Source organism: Orbicella franksi, chromosome 9, assembly GCF_964199315.1.
Source record: "Orbicella franksi chromosome 9, jaOrbFran1.1, whole genome shotgun sequence".
NCBI lineage: Eukaryota > Metazoa > Cnidaria > Anthozoa > Scleractinia > Merulinidae > Orbicella > Orbicella franksi.
In genome coordinates this window covers 30,378,892-30,397,465 of record NC_138153.1, presented here as the reverse complement: position 1 = coordinate 30,397,465, position 18,574 = coordinate 30,378,892, and the positions used below count along the sequence as shown (strand labels likewise).

General features: G+C 37.7%; 1 protein-coding gene and 1 long non-coding RNA gene across 2 annotated transcripts in view; one reads left to right on the top strand and one right to left on the bottom strand.

The window, feature by feature from the left end:
• Window positions 1-18,574, bottom strand: part of LOC145497547 (protein furry homolog-like) — a 70,844-nt gene that overhangs the window by 46,896 nt on the left and 5,374 nt on the right. The gene's annotated exons all lie outside the window — the stretch shown is intronic.
• LOC145498257 (uncharacterized) lies at window positions 7,613-9,796 on the top strand. Its single transcript, XR_014050844.1, has 3 exons — window positions 7,613-7,657; window positions 8,223-8,458; window positions 8,975-9,796. It is a non-coding gene; the product is annotated as an uncharacterized LOC145498257 (long non-coding RNA).

Here is an 18,574-nt window from a genome sequence, read left to right as displayed (position 1 = left end):
TTCATGCTTTGTTTATCCCAGTACCAATCGGACTCTTCTCTAACAAGAACGTACTGGGCCATGATCTGGTGGCACAGCCGGTAGAAACTCACGTCTACAACCGTAACACTTCCTCACATTTCCCCAAATTGTTCCCTTTTCTTTTCTGTCATGCTGAATGTTTACGCGGATTACCGCTGTACACTCGTTCCCAGACTCCCGTTCCCCGTTACCAGTTTTAGTAACATCCCTATAAAAGATCGCATCACAATTGCCTTCATGTCCCCTCTGTTCAAGTCTGGGCAGATCATAACTTTTGAATTACCATTTTGACGTACCTCTTCACCGAGAAATTGATCAGTTTTTCCTCTCTGTTTCTCGTTGATTTCCATTTGTTTTTCAGCCACTTTAGCGCCCATTTCCACGGCCTTTTCACCAGCTTTGGCACCCATTTGTGCTGCTGCAGGGTTGACTCGTTTTCTTAGTTTACCTTTGGCGCTTTCCTGTGATAAAAAAAGCACAAGAATTCCTAAATAAAGATAATAATAACAACAATAATCTGGCGAATAAACGACAACCAGACAGATTATAAAAGTTTAAATTTCTAAGTAGAGACTCAGTTGGCTCCAACACTCCTTCGACATTAATTTGCCCTGTGCAGCAAGGAGGTGTATTTAGCCCGGTCGTAGAATAACACGGCTTTAGCTAGCTTTGAGGTTTTCTTCAGACTCGCAAAAAAATGAACTCACTCGCTGTCAAAAAATCGTTGCACACCATGCAGGCAACCAACAGAGCCCCCAAGTTTGGTCGTATCACTGACTGTGTGGCTTAGTCATTAAACTGAAAAGGATTTGTGATAACTTTCTAGCTTCTTTCGGTTATCTTGTTACGGAACAAGTTTCTAAACAGTCTGACATATCCCAATGAACAAACTGATGTCTTGCCTTCACTGTACTATGACTTAATTAAAATTTGTGACATTACCTTGGTGCTAGTGTCAGACTCCTTTTTCTCTTCCTTGTTTTTTCCTCTACTCTCCAACTCACGAGTTAACAATTTGACACCGGCTTCGAGTATTTTTTCTCCAAGGTCAGCAGATCCTTTAAACTATAAATTTACTGAATTACATATAAGAAATTTACTTCTTTTGGAAAGTCTTAGCGGAAAAAAAGCGACTCTCTCCATGTTACGGACAGTAATCGGCAAAACAGGAATACAATCTGACGACAAATATTTTCATAATCTTTCGAGAACTCAGCAACTCGGTTAGAGTCGGTTGATTGATTGCTTGGGTAGTTTCTTATTAGAATTGTCCTTTCGTAGGTGGTGAAATTGCATTCAATAAACAAAAAAATACCCTATCCATGCTGGAATTGCGTTTGTCACCCTGTTCTTTAGTACTTTCATCTAGAGTGACCCTGCGTTTGAAAGAACTTCTTCGCTCATAGTCACGTTTGTCTGAAAAATACAAATAACATTTGGTTTATTCATAATTTGATATGACTAATAAGTGTATGAACTGAAAGAGACAGAAACTGTAATTTGGCAATCCCAAACTAAGTGCTCGACTAACTAGAAATAATCTATGAATTAATGAATTAAGTGCCAAATTAAAAACGATGTTTATAGCAGACGTTTTGAGCCCAGCCCTTCCTCAGTGCTAAGTTTTGAATGGGACACGCCCCATTCCCGTGTCCCATTCAAAACTTAGCACTGAGGAAGGGCTAGGCCGCGAAACGTCTCTTATAACCATCGTTTCTTATTTGGCACCACATTATTACTATTTACAACTTTTGAACTGTTAAGTGTGCCTCGCAGCAACTGATCCTTTTGGATTACAAATATTTACGAATTAACCAGTTCATGTCAGAATGATCCATCTCAATCGCCAAAGATCAATGGAAAGTAAAAATGAAAAACTGACTGAATCACACACTTCAAGGTCACCCAACGCGGTGCAGTAGAATAATCCTCCAAACACCCAAGTGTACCTTGGCCAGCCATAGATAAAAAGCTTGTGAAAAGAAAGCACTCAGTACAACAAACTGATGCTTACCATCATTCTCAATTTCTTCCTGAAGTTTTTTGACTGCTTCCGTTAAATCATCGAGTTGTTTTCTTAATCCTTCTCTCTTGTTCAAGTCATCTTCAGAGTCTCTTGCTTTTCGATTGATTACACTGCCTAAAAGTAAAAACAAAATTGCCGTTTAAGCATTTAAAAATTGTCAGGCGCTCGTCAAGTTAAATGTAAAAAAACAATTATCACAAATTATCAGACAGTACATATTTGACCTGAGCATATTCCCAACAACAGCCAAAGAACGAAAAGATATCCCCAACACAGCTTCATCTTCTAAGTGTAAATACCCTACAAATACGAGAAAAATATAGGAAAAAACACAGTTATTAACAAAATGAGCACTTTTCCAGTTATTTTGAATCGCCCTTTCCTACTAAAAGGTTTTGACCATCAGCCTAATAAAATGCCTTGTGTAGTTACTTGAATGATAAGGCAATAGGATAGAATTAGCTAACTTTCACAGTTGATCCAGGGTGTTTCCTTTAACCTATAATATCATGATTGACAAATTACTCTTTAATTTTGGCGCGAAATTCAGCATTAATTTATGTGAAATTACAAAACTCTAATATCGTGGGTGACAAATTACGGTTACAATCCTTGGCTTTTGACTTGTTTATTGTACTGAGAAATTTCGCGCCAAACGTTGCCATGGCAATTTTGTAATTTCGCATAATTGATGCTGAAATTTCGCGCCAAAATTAAGGAGTAATTTGTCACCTATGAAATTACAAAAGTAACAACAGTTGACTTGTAGCGTAATTTACAAACCTCTTGGTAGTATTGAGGATTGCATCCTTCGCGTATCTCCTTTCCATTGAGTCTGGGGTTTATATTTCGAGTTTATAAATTGTGGCAAGGAGTATGGAATTCGCTCAGCTCCACAGTCATGGCAACATTGTCGAATAGAAAAATTGCGCGTGATTATACCGTAGCTCATAAAGTAAAGATTATTTCATCTGCATTTAATTTAGGCGCGAAACGTCGTGTTCTCTCATATGTTATCAACAGCGAGAATTCATAATCCCTATGGCATTGTTAGGGAGATTGAAAAGATTGCAAGAACAGAATGCAAACTACAGAGAATGCTTTACTACGGATAGCTGATTCGTATGATTTCAGTTTCTCACAAACTAATCTGGCTGACGACTCTAAAAATAAAAGTTATCCGATCATATTCGATCAATAGGACTATAACAACTAATGCCAGACAACTTAGTTTAATTTACTGATTACCTACAATTAGCATGCATTTATTAGCGTCTCATAAAATTATGTTAATTTATCCAGTGAACTGAAATCGTCAACCTAGAGTTTTGAGACTAAATGCTGCAAAAATCAGCCCCAACTTTTTCTAGCTTGGCTTCGGAAGACGAAATATTTGAAGGGTTGTGTTTAAAAGAGGTTGAGTTATCCAAAACGAGTGTATTTTTCACTTGAAGGAAATGGGGTGCGGTTGTAAGGTTTGATATATGACTAGACTTGAAAGTAATGAGGCGGAATGGATAGCCACAAAATTGACAGCCACAAATAATTTCTGAAGAAAACAAAACTTGAGTATGTGTTTTCGTTGACTTTTTCTTTTAAAAATAACAAAAATTTCCCTTTTTAGTTAACTTACAATTATAACGGGTACACCTAATTAATACGGTGACGACTGATGACAGAATATTACACTCAATTGGTACACGCTCCACTGATCAGTTAAGACCTGTTATTTCGCTTACTTTAATAACGCATCAGTATAATGTACTATTTACTTTCTTAATATTCTGATCATTCTCTGAATTCCGTTTATTCAAGTTATAGGAATTGCTTGAATCTTGCGCGTTTATTGTTATGTTACGGTACGTGAAAATGAAAGGGTGTGAATATTTTGTCATTCAACGTGGAACCTTGTGCAGATGCGGTCAAAATCAGTTGATTTTCAATGCATTGACTGAGGTTAAGAAACAAACTGAGCATTTTTAACTTGTTAGCGTTAGAGATTGAAGGATATACGTTTACAATCTTGGGTGTTGCTATATAAGCGAACGATCGCTAGTGATTCTTGTAAACTGAAAAAACGTAAATGGCCAGCGAAATTTGAATTAACAAGTGATGTGGAGAACGAAAGGAATGTACTAAGAAAACTATGTTTGGTAACTTACCCCTCAGAGCTCTGGAACTGCAAGAAGGAAATCTACTTTTCACTTCCTAATTGAAGAGTGCAGCATGCAGAAACTGCAATTTGTGAAGAAGCTAATGTAGTGAAGTTATTTAAATATGAAATCCCCTCTTTCTTTAAGTTTAGCCTCTCCCAAGAGATACCAAAACAAAGGAGCAAAATGAAATGATTTGATCAAAATGCAGGTCAAAGGATTTAGGTTGTCCCGGCTTTGAAATACCGCGATCATTACAAATCTAGCGACAATACGCAGTGGTTTATTTATCTCGTTCACTCGTGGTGTACGAAACACTCAAGATTCCCGTCACATGATTTCTGCTAGTTAGATATAAAGGCAGTTATCCGTAAGAAGCAAATTTAAGTCTACATGAGAGCCAAGTGGCCCATCAGGCCGGCGCTTATCCCCGGTTTCAGTAGCATGAAGCGACTAGGAGTATTTCTACTCCCCCCTGATTAGGATGCTAGTTCATCGCAGGTTTGCCCGCCAGCCGATTAAAATTGCCGGTACCATGTATATTCCTGGGTAGAGTGAAGCAATTTGAGAACGAAACATCTTGTCCAAGAACACAACACAGTGTCCCTGGTTAGGGTTTGAACCCGGACCACTCGATCCGGAGTCGAGCGCACTAACCATGAGGCCATCGCGCCTCCACAAAGAAGCACTGATAAGTCGTTTATAATTCTTCGTGAGAACTGACCAACTCCGCCAGCATTCAAAGTTCGCGGGGAGTAGTATTGAGGACAGCCGTCACATAAAGTAACTTCAAGTTTTTTCGTGTTGCTTGGTGATTTGCGATTAGACAGTCGAGTTGGTCATACCCCTGAGAAATCAAGGTCTTGGAGCTCCGGTTTTTGAGCTTTTTTGAGCATTTTTGGTCTGAAAATGAGCATAGATTTTGACCATTTTGGCCTGAAATAGGGTATGTTTTTCACTCTGGTTTGGCATTGGGAATTTTTTTAACAACAAACTACTTTTTTCTGCATCAACGTTGGTAAATTTGTAGCCCTTCTCAAATTTTTACACAAATGGAAGCCATTTCTGGTTAGCTGGGGTCATATATTGGAATTGCTTTAATTTAAGAGGTCTGAAATAGGCTATCGATTTTTGGCTCAGATCTGAAGTAGAGAATGGAAAATCACTGATTTTGGTCTGAAATAGGGTAAGGGTTTCAAGGTTTGGGCCACACACTCCTACCAAAAACTTTGAGGAGTACCTCCCCCGGGAAAATAAGCCCCTTTTGAAAGCGGACAAGATGAAATAAACCTTAGTTCGATGAGTTCTTTAATAAGCACTTTGTCGCTTGATGCTTAGGCATAAACAAAGAAACTACTCAGATGAGTGGTTCTTTTTACCGCATTTTCATCAAGCCATCCATTAGGTAGAGTTCCTTTGTCATCATGTCCTCCGAATCTCTTGGGAAAGAGCCGAAGGTGAAATAGACTGATTATTCCATGTATTCAAACAAAGACCGACATTTGGCTTTAATTTCTTCCCACACGCCTTGCTTGAGAGGTTTTTTCGCACGATAGCAAAATGGCCTAGCGACGAAGCCGCACAAAAGATTCTAAGGAGGGATCCCTCGATCCGGTGGTAAATAAATTTTTGAAACTCTGTTTATGGACTATACTCTCTGCCAAGCCTCTCGTTATTCTTTAAAACTCTGTAAGTCATGTAAACGCATCATGCACTGCTGGGAAACTAAATCCAGACTAACAACAGGGAGAATGAGTTTATTAATTAAACTCTGCAAATGGCTTGAAAAAGAAAAGGAAGGCACAAAATGCCGCGCAAAATTCTCTCATAGGATGGCTGTTATAAATGCCAAGAAATGATTTTCTGACTCGAAAATAATCGGCTTATCGGCAAGCCACATCGTTAGCTAAATTACAGCTTTGAAGGGTGCGTTATCCGTTATAAAATATATCGCCGAGCGCGAAAGAAATACAAACGTAAGGGGTAAAGGTAGGTGGGGGGGTGGAGAGACGGCTGACCTCCGACTAGCCTCAAGCCATGGTTCTTCAGGATAGAGGGAATATTTCCTTGTATCAACTGAATATCATTGTTACTTAATTGTTTGACAAATTGAATAGTGTCCATGGCTTTTAAGGAAATAGAATCTAGAACCTTGGCCTGTGGTAGATTTATGCGTGAAACTGAATATCTGAACAGCTTATTTTATTAATTTTATATTTAGAAGAAATTAAACCTTTTACTTTTCTAGTAATATGTATCATAAGTAATTTATTGACTTTTAACATTTACGGACATGCATTTTTTTCTTCACTTATTGTTAATATCGCTTTCACCGTTCTTTGAATCATTTACACGAAAACAGCAGACTTAGAATCAAGGAAGAAACTAATTATACTGGAGCAATGAGTAACGAAATACACCGTACGATTCCTCCCAAATGGTACACTTAGAAATTTACCTTTAATATACAGAAATTAGCGATGATTCATTCCGCTGCCACTCATAACAAACCGATGTTTTCGAGCGAAGAAAACCAATTTGTACGGTAGTGCTACTAATTAAAAATTCAACTGGCAATAAGCTATAGACTTCTGGCGACAGCGGATAGCTTCTATTCTTTGCCGAAAATTCTTTGTTTAAAAGTTGATGCAGGTCGCACTTCTTTTCAAAGGTTACTTCGAGACCTGATATGTATTTATGCCAGTTACCGCTTGCTAGTAGGAAAATAAAGTCATGTACAAAAGTTATTAAACAGTCCAATTCTTTTATTATTTTCTCATACCATCCAATGTATGCATTTATAACGATATCTTGATATAAGCTTAAGTGAGATCATTCAAAAACTGCATTCAAGCCCTGCAGGTCTGCACTGTGAATGTTTTTCTTATATTTCTTATCAGAAAATTTGTCTAGTTACTTACTTCTGTTTCTACAATGATATTCATTCATTCACAACTTCATTCTTCCTAACAACTTTCCTTTGCCAGGAAACATGTTGAAGGCACAGCTTGCAATCTCTGTATTTAAAACTTATTGGCAGGAAATGCTTCAAAGCCAACACTTAATAAAACAGTTTTTTCGATGGGTGTTGATTACATTTTTTAGAATCAAACGTTTGTCACTACAGTAACACCACGGAATATGAAAAACGAAAAACAAAACAATGTGTTTAAGCAAAACATTAATCTTGAGTTGGTTCGATGTTTTTGATTTGATGCCTGAGAGCGACTGGTTTTTCTTTTCTTCTTATTGCCACGTACAAACCTACGTAGTAATTAATATGAAAAGCAAGCCTTGCAAGAGCTCTTTCTAGAACGTAAATGTTTTCTCTACACCTTTCGTTTCCAAGGAATTCTAGCCCATTATATTGAAGGAACTTTAAATTAAGGTCTCACTTTATGTTGCAAGGACATCCTCTGCTGGTATAACTTTGCAACATTGTCGGTAAGAAACGAAAGTAAGTTTCACAGTTTATATCTAAAATATACGATGATTCTAATATGTGTAATTATGATAAAAAATAAGTTAGATTAATTGCCAGCTTAAGTAGATTAAACTAGCTGGCTGTAGTAACATGGTCTTCAATTATATGTTACTTTATCAAAAACAGCATTCTACAGAATTCTAGCTGCCTTCGTGCGATGAAGACCGAGATAAAGTTCTGGCCTTGTGAGATGTTCTGACGCGGACTTATTTCATGTTTCAAAAAACTCGATGGTCAGTTCAGGAGATCAAGCCTCACGTTTTCAACCGTCTTCTAACAGGCAGTTGGAATTACTTCGCCCAGCTTAACTTCGATTTTCTGAGAATTAATGGACTGGCCCAGGTTTAGAAGTCTTTTCTCGTTGTAAAACTGAGATACCTAAATGAACAGCAAAAACAATAATACAGGAATAATACCCTTTATTGAGCCTCGATTTTCACTGTATTTGGAATTTGCAGTAAATAAAACACCAACCAAACGAAAGCCAAACAAATCAATAGATAAGTGAACTAACGAGAAATATTGCTTGTTTCGACAGTGCGAGGAAACATGAAAGCAGCTGTATCACTCTTTCTTCTGCTGGTTATCTCTGCCCTGGTCGCTGGACGCACATTGCCGAAAAATGATCCTGGAAGCGCTATGTACGACACACACTATCCTGTAGACGACGAGATTGATAGCGACTATCGGGGCAGCGAGTGGTTTGTTGAACAACAAGACTTCGACTTTCCTTTTGCTGAGGACAATGATCTTGGTAGTGGCTACTGAACGCAGGTGAAATATATTTTCGAGTCTCTTCTCTAATTCTCTAACAAATTGCTCCCACTTTGTATAAGGCGTATCTCTGTTTGTAAAAAAAATCCTTAATAAGTGATAAATAAATAGATGAATAAATAAACATTTATGTAGTGTTAATACACTGCAGTCCAAAGCGCTATATAGGAATTAAAACCTAGGATACTCAACAATTTTTGCACAAAAATAAAATCAATTGAAACAGAATACTGACATGAGTTACTAGTTACAAAAATATATTCTTATTAAAAAAATAGTATTATTTAGTTAAAAGTAATGAAAAATAATTTAAACACCTGCTCACATCTTAATACAAAGTTGCAAGTCCTTAGCATAAGTAGCGACCACAGAAAAAAAAACGAAAAAAATATGGAAGAAACAAAAGTCAAAAACTGGAAATAAAGAACTCATGTTGCAAAAAAAGTGGAGCACATTGTTTCTCAAGTAACCAAATGTATCACAATTAATTGCTTTTTATTTCGATTTACTTCACAGAAGGAACAAGCCAGAAATTGAGAGGGATTATTTGTTCATTGTGTTATAAATATTCAACAGAGGTTATAAAGGAACTTTAATTGAGGGCAACAGATGTATTTTAGAACAAAAATGGAAAATAAAGAGAAGCGATAAACTCAGTAAATTTCGTTTTGTATTGCGATCAGTTGTCTTTTAGTAACCAGCAAGTCGTCTTCTTCAAGTTATGAATTGTTAAGGTAGAGTCAAGTGGCCCATCAGGCCGGAGCTTATCCCGGTCTCTGTGGCATGAAGCGACTAGGAGCATTTCTACTCCCCCCTGGATGAGATGTTAGTCCATCGCAAGGTTAACCCCAGTATTAAATTCGCCGGAACTCATTTATACACCTGAGTGGAGAGAGGCACTGTGAGAGTGAAGTGTCTTGCCCAAGAACACAACACGATATTCCAGGCCAGGGCTTGAACCCGGGCTTCTCGATCCAGAGACGGACGCACTGATCACGAGGCCAATGCACCTAGGCCTCGCACAATGACTGGATAATGCTATCTACCAGTTAAATTACTATCTTGTGCAAATGTAAGCCTTGACAATAAACTATGCTTTCCAGTGGATATCTTTAATCATTTTATGAACAACCTGGTGACTGGAAACAGTTTACAGAGCTTGTAAGAAGTTATACTTTGACTGAGAATAAAACTATCACACTTTATCAAGTGATGTTGCAATATTCAAATCACTCAAATGTCCAATCATTGGTGAACAATTTGATGTTATCTTCAAAGCATAATAGTTATCATAGCAACAGCGCAATCTGTTAAAGGCAATTTATTTTTACAAGAGAAAATGAGGAGAAATTATTATTATTGTTATTATTGAAATGTGACAAGTATGTTATACATCTTTTTGCAAAGTTTAAAATCTTCTCTCAAGGGGGTTTAGAACCGCCTTCAATGTTCAATTGCTATGGTAACCCTTTATGCCGCAAAGATAACCACTTGTTTGCCAATGGTTGGGCATTTGTGCAATACCATTATTCTAACGTCACTTGACACAAAGTGGTTGTATCAATCTATCAAAGTATAATTGCTGGAAACTGCCAGCACTGTTTCTAACCCCTAATACTACAGTTCTACAGGTCTCGAGTGTTTGATATATCTTCTTAATCGAAACAAAAACTAAGGAGTAAACGGAGTAAAAACGTCAAAATCTATGCTAATTAAAACCGGGTATCCAAACCTCCTTCACGCTTGTGATTTTCGTTGTTTTAACTTGATGAATTATTGATTTTCTCTAAGTTTTTATAAGAGAAAATGGGTAGATATTATCATTACTTTCTTTCTAATCTTTTTTCTAAGCTCTTTCCTTTCCCTTCCTCGGTGATTACTTGTGAATTTCTCAAGCGGTTCACAAGACCCTTGCACTTATCTAGTCCTTTAGGCCCTTGGCAAGAGGTGTAAGCTTTTCCCATCCAGGAACGTTTCAAATGTTCAAAGCGCCATAAAATTTCACGATAAACTACTGGCTGGTGGTCTATGAATGGCAGCCTTAAAGGTGGTCGCTTAAGATGGTATGGTACCCTCAATATGGACCAAAAAATTTGTTTAAATATGGTGAAGAAAGATCAATTGTGTGCTATTGCACTCAAGAAGAGAAATTAAATTTCTAGAGTTTTATTCAAAATGGTTGCTATGGAAACCAGCCACAGCCTTTTGAAGTAGTGTTTTATAGTATTGACGCCAACGCTTCCTGCTCTTTTACAAAACAAAAATTGACTGTCAAATAAGCATATCATGTAAGTTTCTGTTTTGTTCTGTGATATGAACCTAAGTTTTGACAGTTAACTCTTATTTTCAGTGCTTTTTACAGCTTTATTTGGAAATAACCTTATTTTTTACCACACCCAGTGGACAAATCATCTCATGTCACGTGACAGACCTTAAAATGTTACGATATTTTTGGTTTATGTCATCCGACACTATTGGTCTTTGATGAGCCCAAGTTTCAGAAATTCTACTTAAAAACCTTGCAAAGTAGAAATGTTGGCGCGGAATCAGTCGGTACAAAAGTAAACTTTTGAGAAAAATGCACTTTAAGTTTCGCACACGAAGTATTAAGCATTTAACGAGCCACAAATAGTGGGGGGGGTGCAGAATGGATCTCGGGGGAGGGGGTGCAATGGTTGTTCTATTTTGTAAAAAGTCACCGCAGTTGTGGGAAATATTCCTTGTCATAAGGGAAATGAATGAGCCTGTGATGGCAATTTGAGGCAAAGCTTTTCACAAATAATTATACCAATCGAGTTGTGCATGTCTTAAAAGTTTTTTCTAAATAGTTTCGTTCATATGAGTTAAAAATACTCTATATTTTTGGTCACGTTCTTATAGTAAACAGTCGTTGCTATGGCCGTTGCCACGTGAAAAAACTTATACCACTGTGTACTTTCCTTAAATTTCACACTCATCTGGAAGCAAATTCTGCAAGATCGTTTCAAACTGTTTTTGACAAGTCCTCAAGGGTCTTAAGTCTTGTATTTCCAAGAAATTGAATTTTTCATGAACATCGCCATATTTTAGGGTACCATACCCCCTTAATGATGGGAAGCTCGATTTCAGGTATTTTTTTGTAAACAATCCAGTTAGTTACCCGAAATTTCAGCGCTCGCCTCCCACCAATCAGTGTGACCCGAAGTCAAATCACACAGAGTTGCTGTCGCTGTCAATTGGTTCTCGTCTTGCGTCGAGGATTTTTCTCCAGGTTCTCCGATTTTTCTCTCCTACAAAAGCCAACACTTCCAAATTCAATTTGATCTGGAAAAAGTGAACGAAGAACCTCTCCGTGGGATGTGCCACTGCCAATTTGTTCATCAATTTACTATTATTTAGAACGCACTTGTTCACTAATCGTAAACAGAACGATTCACAACCAGAATTGGGGCTGATTTAAAACAAAAAGAACAGTTTGTTCTTGTTCTCTCCCTAGGGTGCCGACCATACTACGCCAGAAAAAAATTAATACGCAGCTTTATTTCTACGCCTAGCCTAGGGGCTCCCTCCACTCAAATCCGTCACGAAAACGGAGCTTTTCGAAAACGCTCTTCAAACCGGAGGAATTTGAAAACGCTGGCTTTGCGTTTTAGTCTGGACGGAAAACATTTTGAAAACGGAGCTTTTCGAAAATCATGAGGTCACGATAATCATTTGATTTCCCTGCCCGTGTTTTCCTCAAACACAAACCCAAAATCACCGGTGATTGTTTCGTTTTCAACTGAATTTCTGAGACGTAGTGTGGACAGAAAACATTTCATGCGAGTTCGGGTTGAAAACGCTGTTTTCAAGTTTCCCCGGCGCGGTGTAGACGGGACCCTGGCGTGTACCTAAGATGCACTACTGTGCAAACATGCAAATATCAACATCACGACCGAAAACTACATGTGTTAAACACGTCAGTATCCATAGGCTCCAGGGAGATCTCTTAAGGTTAGGTTTATTTTAAGTGTTGTTTCTTAACTTTTAGTGGTGTTCGTTTTATAAACCCCTCGGTCAGTGGATACAGCTTATCATGAGTGTATCTAACCCTAACCTCAACAACTCTAGAAAAAAGACAATGAATTGGTCTTGCCATCAATATAAATACTACCACTTCAAAAGGATTTCAATATTTTTTTAATGTTTTAATAAACAGCAGTCGATTCCATGTTTGTCAAGGATTGCACAGCCTTGGCACAAGTCTACCTGCCAGGTGCATTGTTTACAACATAATTGGACACGTGTAGATGACACTGCAGTGAAAGAACTTCACAGAACGTTTAAGAACACCATGAATAGAAGGTGACAGGAGCGCACACTTCTTTTGTTCAGAAAAATAGAGTTGAGCCAGTATCAGACAATCGAACATAGTTAGCTTTCTAAACAAATAGGCCATAACCACGATAGCCACCATGTTTGTCTTCACATAATGCAAATTTGGCAGGTGATTGCCAGTATTGTGGAAGAAGATAGTTTGAGTTTTCGATAATACCAGCCCTTAAAACTGAATAACAATTTTTTACGACTTCCGTTGTTTAAAACAAGCTGAAAATAGCAAGTAACCATTCCAAATTACTCGTGGGTGGAATGATCCATAATTTGGCTCTCAGGTATAACTTTGACAGTTCTTGTCCATTGATTGATCGGAGTCGATTAAAGTTGTCCGCCTCATGGCAGACCGCATGGCTAATTTGAATTATAATGAGAAAAACAGCCATTGAGGCTGGCATGAATGTGGAGTATCGCCTCGAGAAAACTATCAGCATCCAACAACTGGACAGGTGTTGAGTTGAGTTGTTAGCTGTTGGACTAAAAAAATCCTGATAGCTTGAAGAAATAATGGTAATTTGGACTGAAAAAATAAATGTTTCGACCTTGGTATTGACTTCATCGTCGAGAAACAATTCCAGTTAAAGTCTAATTAAATGGTAAGATGTACCATTTGATAATCTTGTTGAGGAGCCAATTATTTCGAGATCATATTTCTAAGAAAGCTTAGTTTTGGCAAGCCAAGGTTAACCCACATACGTGGAACACTCAATTCTTGAACGCCTCCTCCGTTTGCCTTGGAAAAGTTTCATTCTAGAACTTTATGTTCGGGCGTTGACCTGTGTACATGTTGTGTTCTCGCGACCTTGGATTCTACCTTCCGGAGACAGGTCCAAGGTTTAGGTTTTGCCAAAGATTATTCCATTTTTTCTAGTTTTCAGTTGGTTAATCTCTGCTTGCCTTATCAAGTCAGCTGCGTTCGTTTCAGATTAACATCCGGCTACCTTGTTTTGTTGCACCTGATTTACCCCTGGCAAGAGTCTCGGGCGCAGAAAGAGTTGACATAAAAGTGGGTGCATTGTAAAGTTGCATTTAGTAGAAGTTGAAGAAGGAGTGGTAGTGGATTAAACTTTGAGACCTTAGTTCTCCTCTCAAGAGTTCCGATACCTCTCGTTGGTGAAAGGTTAGGCCTACAATATAACATGATGTCACAACCCGTTGTTACTCTACACCAATTTCAAGGGAACTGGAGCTCGTTCCTCGAAGGTCCCGAAATGTTTTCGCACCCAGAACTGAGGCCGTAGCAAAATCTCAAACCTTATGATTACAGAACTGTTTTATTTACACATTCTTAATATGAACAGAGGTTCTTTTCATGCAATACGTTTCAGGCTTATACTCCTCTCTGTTTTTAGATACAGATTAATTAAAAAATGGCTTTGCGGGCCCGATAAGTTTCCGGGGTTTGAGGGAAACGGGCCCTGGTGTGAGTCCAAAGAAACAAAGATGACAAAGTACATCTCGTAAATTGGTTTACATAGATCTAAACACAAGAAAACCAGTGTCGATAAAAAGCATATGCAAAATAAGCCGGGACGATAATATCCCGCCCCCAGGAATAATGCCAAAGTTTTACCTTACGAATTCAAACCGTTACATGTACATGTCATGTCAAAGTATTGTCATTAATAGGTCACGTTCGATATTTCAATATTCTAACATGGCTCCGAGGTTTTCGGGTCAAAATTGTAAATTTTTTAAGTTTCTTTTTTCTCTTAATTCCCAAAAGAGACTTGGATACAAAGAAAACAACACCAAAGATAGAATTTTCTCCTGAAAGCCTCGGAGCCATGTTAGAATATTGATACATGTATATCGAACGTGTCCTATTAACACACTCGCCTGGCCTCGGCCTCTTGTCCGTCTGTCCTCTAATTGATCATGACGTGATTGTAAAAATAGCTTTTGGTCAACAGCCACTTTGGCACTGAAATGTTATGACCAAGATCTTAAGTTTACGCCCAAGAGCTACAGCGTCGTACATATCAGAGCAAACAACGTGCAAAGCAGGTTTCTTTATTTCAATACAACGTGTTGAAAACCCACTTCATTATCCCTCAGATTCAGTTCCCTCTCGTCTCGTATTTTGACCACACGAAATTAAAACTAGGACAGATACTTTTAATAATCGATCATCTACATTTCGCTCAGAACCCACGTCACCCTTCAGGGGTTACGCCGAACTGAGGGCGGCAATTACTGAAATTTCGGGCTATAATTCTTTGTCGGTCGTAAAAGCTCTCTGAAACGATTGTCGGTGATGATTTTTAATAACTCCTGTTTCGTGGTTGTAAAATTTATTTACTTAACATTTCAAATATTCCTTCTGTCAAGAGATTATCCTCTCTCGCTCTTGTTATAGTCCACCTTAACTGAAGAAAATCTATCTAAGCAATAGTTTATTTCACTTGTAGAAACTACATGTAAAACGAATCCCATTTAATTTAAGCATAATCGACCTCGCAATTTGAAGTTGCTTTTCATCACGGCCGTTCGGCGGTGAAATGGACAGGTGTCCAAAAGTGAGGTTGATTTTCCAGGAATCGGCCATCTGCTTCTCATGGTTTGTGGGACAGCGACAGCTTTCACTACCACCTCCTGAAATGACAAGCTCGTCGCTTTTATTGTCAAATGTATATGGCAGCGATTTTGATGTGGCTGAACTTGTGGAGAAAGGGCCAAATTACAATCAGATTTTGCATTTCTCTGCGTGAGAAAGAGCAATTAAAAATTCATTTGTTAGTAAATCAAGCTAAAACCATAAACCTTTTTACTGAATGCCACACTCCTAATAAATGACGACATTTATTAGTAGCCAATAGTTTTACCCCTTTTTTCAAGAAAACACGAACTACTTAATATGAAAACGGTATAGAGCAAATTTTATTTCATCGTTGAAATACCTTCTTATTTCTAGACAGAAAATGCTTAAAAATTGTCAAAGCAAACATAATCTTGACTGGCCGCTCTATCTAAAAAGCATAAACTGAATCTTGATGTTGATCTGAAGACAGCCACATGTTGTTTCATAAGTTTCGCTCTTTGGGAGAATAGGCTGTATGTATGTAATACAGTTGGACCTCGCTAATTCAAACTCGGTTATTTCGAATTCCCCGCAATTTGGAACTGTATTTCAATTCCTGTGTTACAAACCAGTTTTGGATAATTATCCTTGTAAATGTCTTGGCTGACAAGAAAAGTTTTAAAACACTTAGTTGGTTCAAGAGACTAATTCATAGTCTCTTAGTAGGTTAAAGTGGAATTAAAACAGGTTTCGGTCATATTTTATTATGAGTACGCTACTTTTTACTCTGAAACCAAAAATATTCAACTAAATAAGTAAAATCAAGAAACCGTTACAGTGGTAACAAAATGATATTCTTCTCAACATCTGAAAATCGAAGTGAGCATTTAGGCAGTCATGGGGGTAATTTTAAAAAATAACAGCCATTTGTACTGAACTGCTGGTGGTGGACTGCTGTTCCAGAGACGATTAACTCATTATTTAAGACGATTTCAGGTTCATTGTCGAGAAATTTCGCTTCCCCGGCGAAGAATAGGCTACTTTCACATAATTATCCTTGCAAATCTCCTGGTTTAGAAGGTAAGTTTAAAAACAGTTGGTTAAAGTGGAATATTTGATATATTTTATTATGAGTTCGCTCCTTCTTACTCTGAAACCAAAAATATTTAACTATACAGTAAACAATCCAGAAATCGTTTCAATGGTTTCAAAATTATATTCTTCTCAAAATCTCAAAATTGAAGTGAGCATTTAGGCAGTGATGGGGGTAATTTAAATAAAAGAATTGCCATTTGCACTGAACCGCTGGGAGTAGATTGTTGTTAGTTTGTCATTTTACACGGCAGTAAAGTTAATTGTCGAGAAATTTACTTTGAAAATAAAAGTTGACAGTTACTTGTGATAATATATTGTTCGTGGCTAGTGTGTAGCTGAATATTTTTGGTTTCAGAGTAACAAGAAGCTAATTCATAATAAAATATGACCGTAAAGTGTTTTAATTCCACTTGAAGCAACGGCTTTAGAAGCTGTAACCAACTGTTTTTTTTTTTTTTTTTTAACTTGCAACTAAGACATTTGCAAGGACAATTATGTAAAAGTCGCTTGCACAGGAAAATTCTGCAGGTTGCAGAAAAATGTAGGACTATTGACCGTATTTTAAATGATTGTACACACTGAGCTCACACATGGATAGGATTTAGACCATGGTCTTTATTTCATTACAAACCTTTACTGAACGGTAACTCGGATGAATAACTTCAAGAGATCGCTCATACTTACATCTTCTGAGACAGGGAAACCAAACTATCTGAAAAAGAATTTAAAAAGTGACATTAACACTCAAGTTGAAGTTAAGTGTCTGTATTTGTAAAGTGATATTTACACTTTGGTTGAAGTTAAGTGTCCGTGTTTTGGAAGTGTCTGTATTATAGAGTTTGAGATATTATGAATTCTAATGTCTCTGGAAGCAACTGAACTCTCCGCAATATCGAGGTGTCCCTACAAGGAGCGGACAAGCTGTACACAGGTGACAAGATTAGAAACTGAAAATCATCAAATGTTGCCGGGATGTGTTCTCGGTGCACCTAAACAAGGTAGTAAATTTGAAATTAATCAGGGACTTCATAGCCGATTGTAGAAATACGCAGGCGTGCTTTAAACAAGAAGAGGGTAGGTTGTAGAATTTACATTACCTGGTTAATCTATCAAACCTAAAGAAAGGCATAAGATTGCATTAGAGATCATGGGAATTATTTAGACGAGACAAATGAAAAACAAGAGCGGAGAGTTGCGTTACGATAAACACAATTTATACCCGTACGATTTTAAACCGATTCGACTATTCCTTCTTGTTTTAAAAATACAAAGTAAGACAACCAGCTGTAAATTGAGGTTAAACAGCAGGTCCCAGCTGGTAAATGTTTTAAGGCCTTGTAGCTCCATACAGTGAATAAAAGTTAACTCGTATATGACATAAGTTACCTTTTTGCATGTTCGGTTGCGCTTACAGCCTAAGATCAAGCTGGAATGAGAGAGTTGACCTATTTTCCTCTCATGTATGCACATAAGACCTGAGCGAACTTCGCTCAGGTCTGACGACGAGTGCTCTGACAACGAGCTAATGTGGGCTCGAAACGTCAACTTTACAAACTTCTACGTTGGTTAATTGACCATGATGAAATTCAATTTTATAAATAGCAACTGAAACATAGATGTAGTACAACATTTTCTTCAAAAACTAATAACTTAGCTTGTTCTCAGCCCACGGTATACGATATAAAGCATGCATGGATGAAAGGCAAAAGAAGAAAACTTTGAAATAAATCAGAAGCAAGGGTATTAGGGATGTTGTTCGCAAGGACTAAATAAGTGCATTCATTCTCTTTATGACGCCCGCAGTTTTAACGATCTGAGTAAACAAAAGGCCACAGCCATAGCTATTTATCAGGCATTTACATAGAAGAAGCAGTTGAAAGGCAGAAGTGAAATACTTCTGAAATTTTCATTCATGCTAGACGAGAAGCAACTGGTTCTAAAAATTGTCCGAACCGTCAAACTGAGCTCATTGGTCTAATCTAGAACAGCTTTAATGGGAATGAAAGAGTCGAATCAGTGCAAAATGACCCCAGCAGATTATGAAGTACAATAAGCGAAAAGTATAGAAGATTACTAGAAAGATGGTTTTGCACGATCTTTCCATTCACTAACCAATGGATATTTCCCGTCGATATTTCACTTGCAGT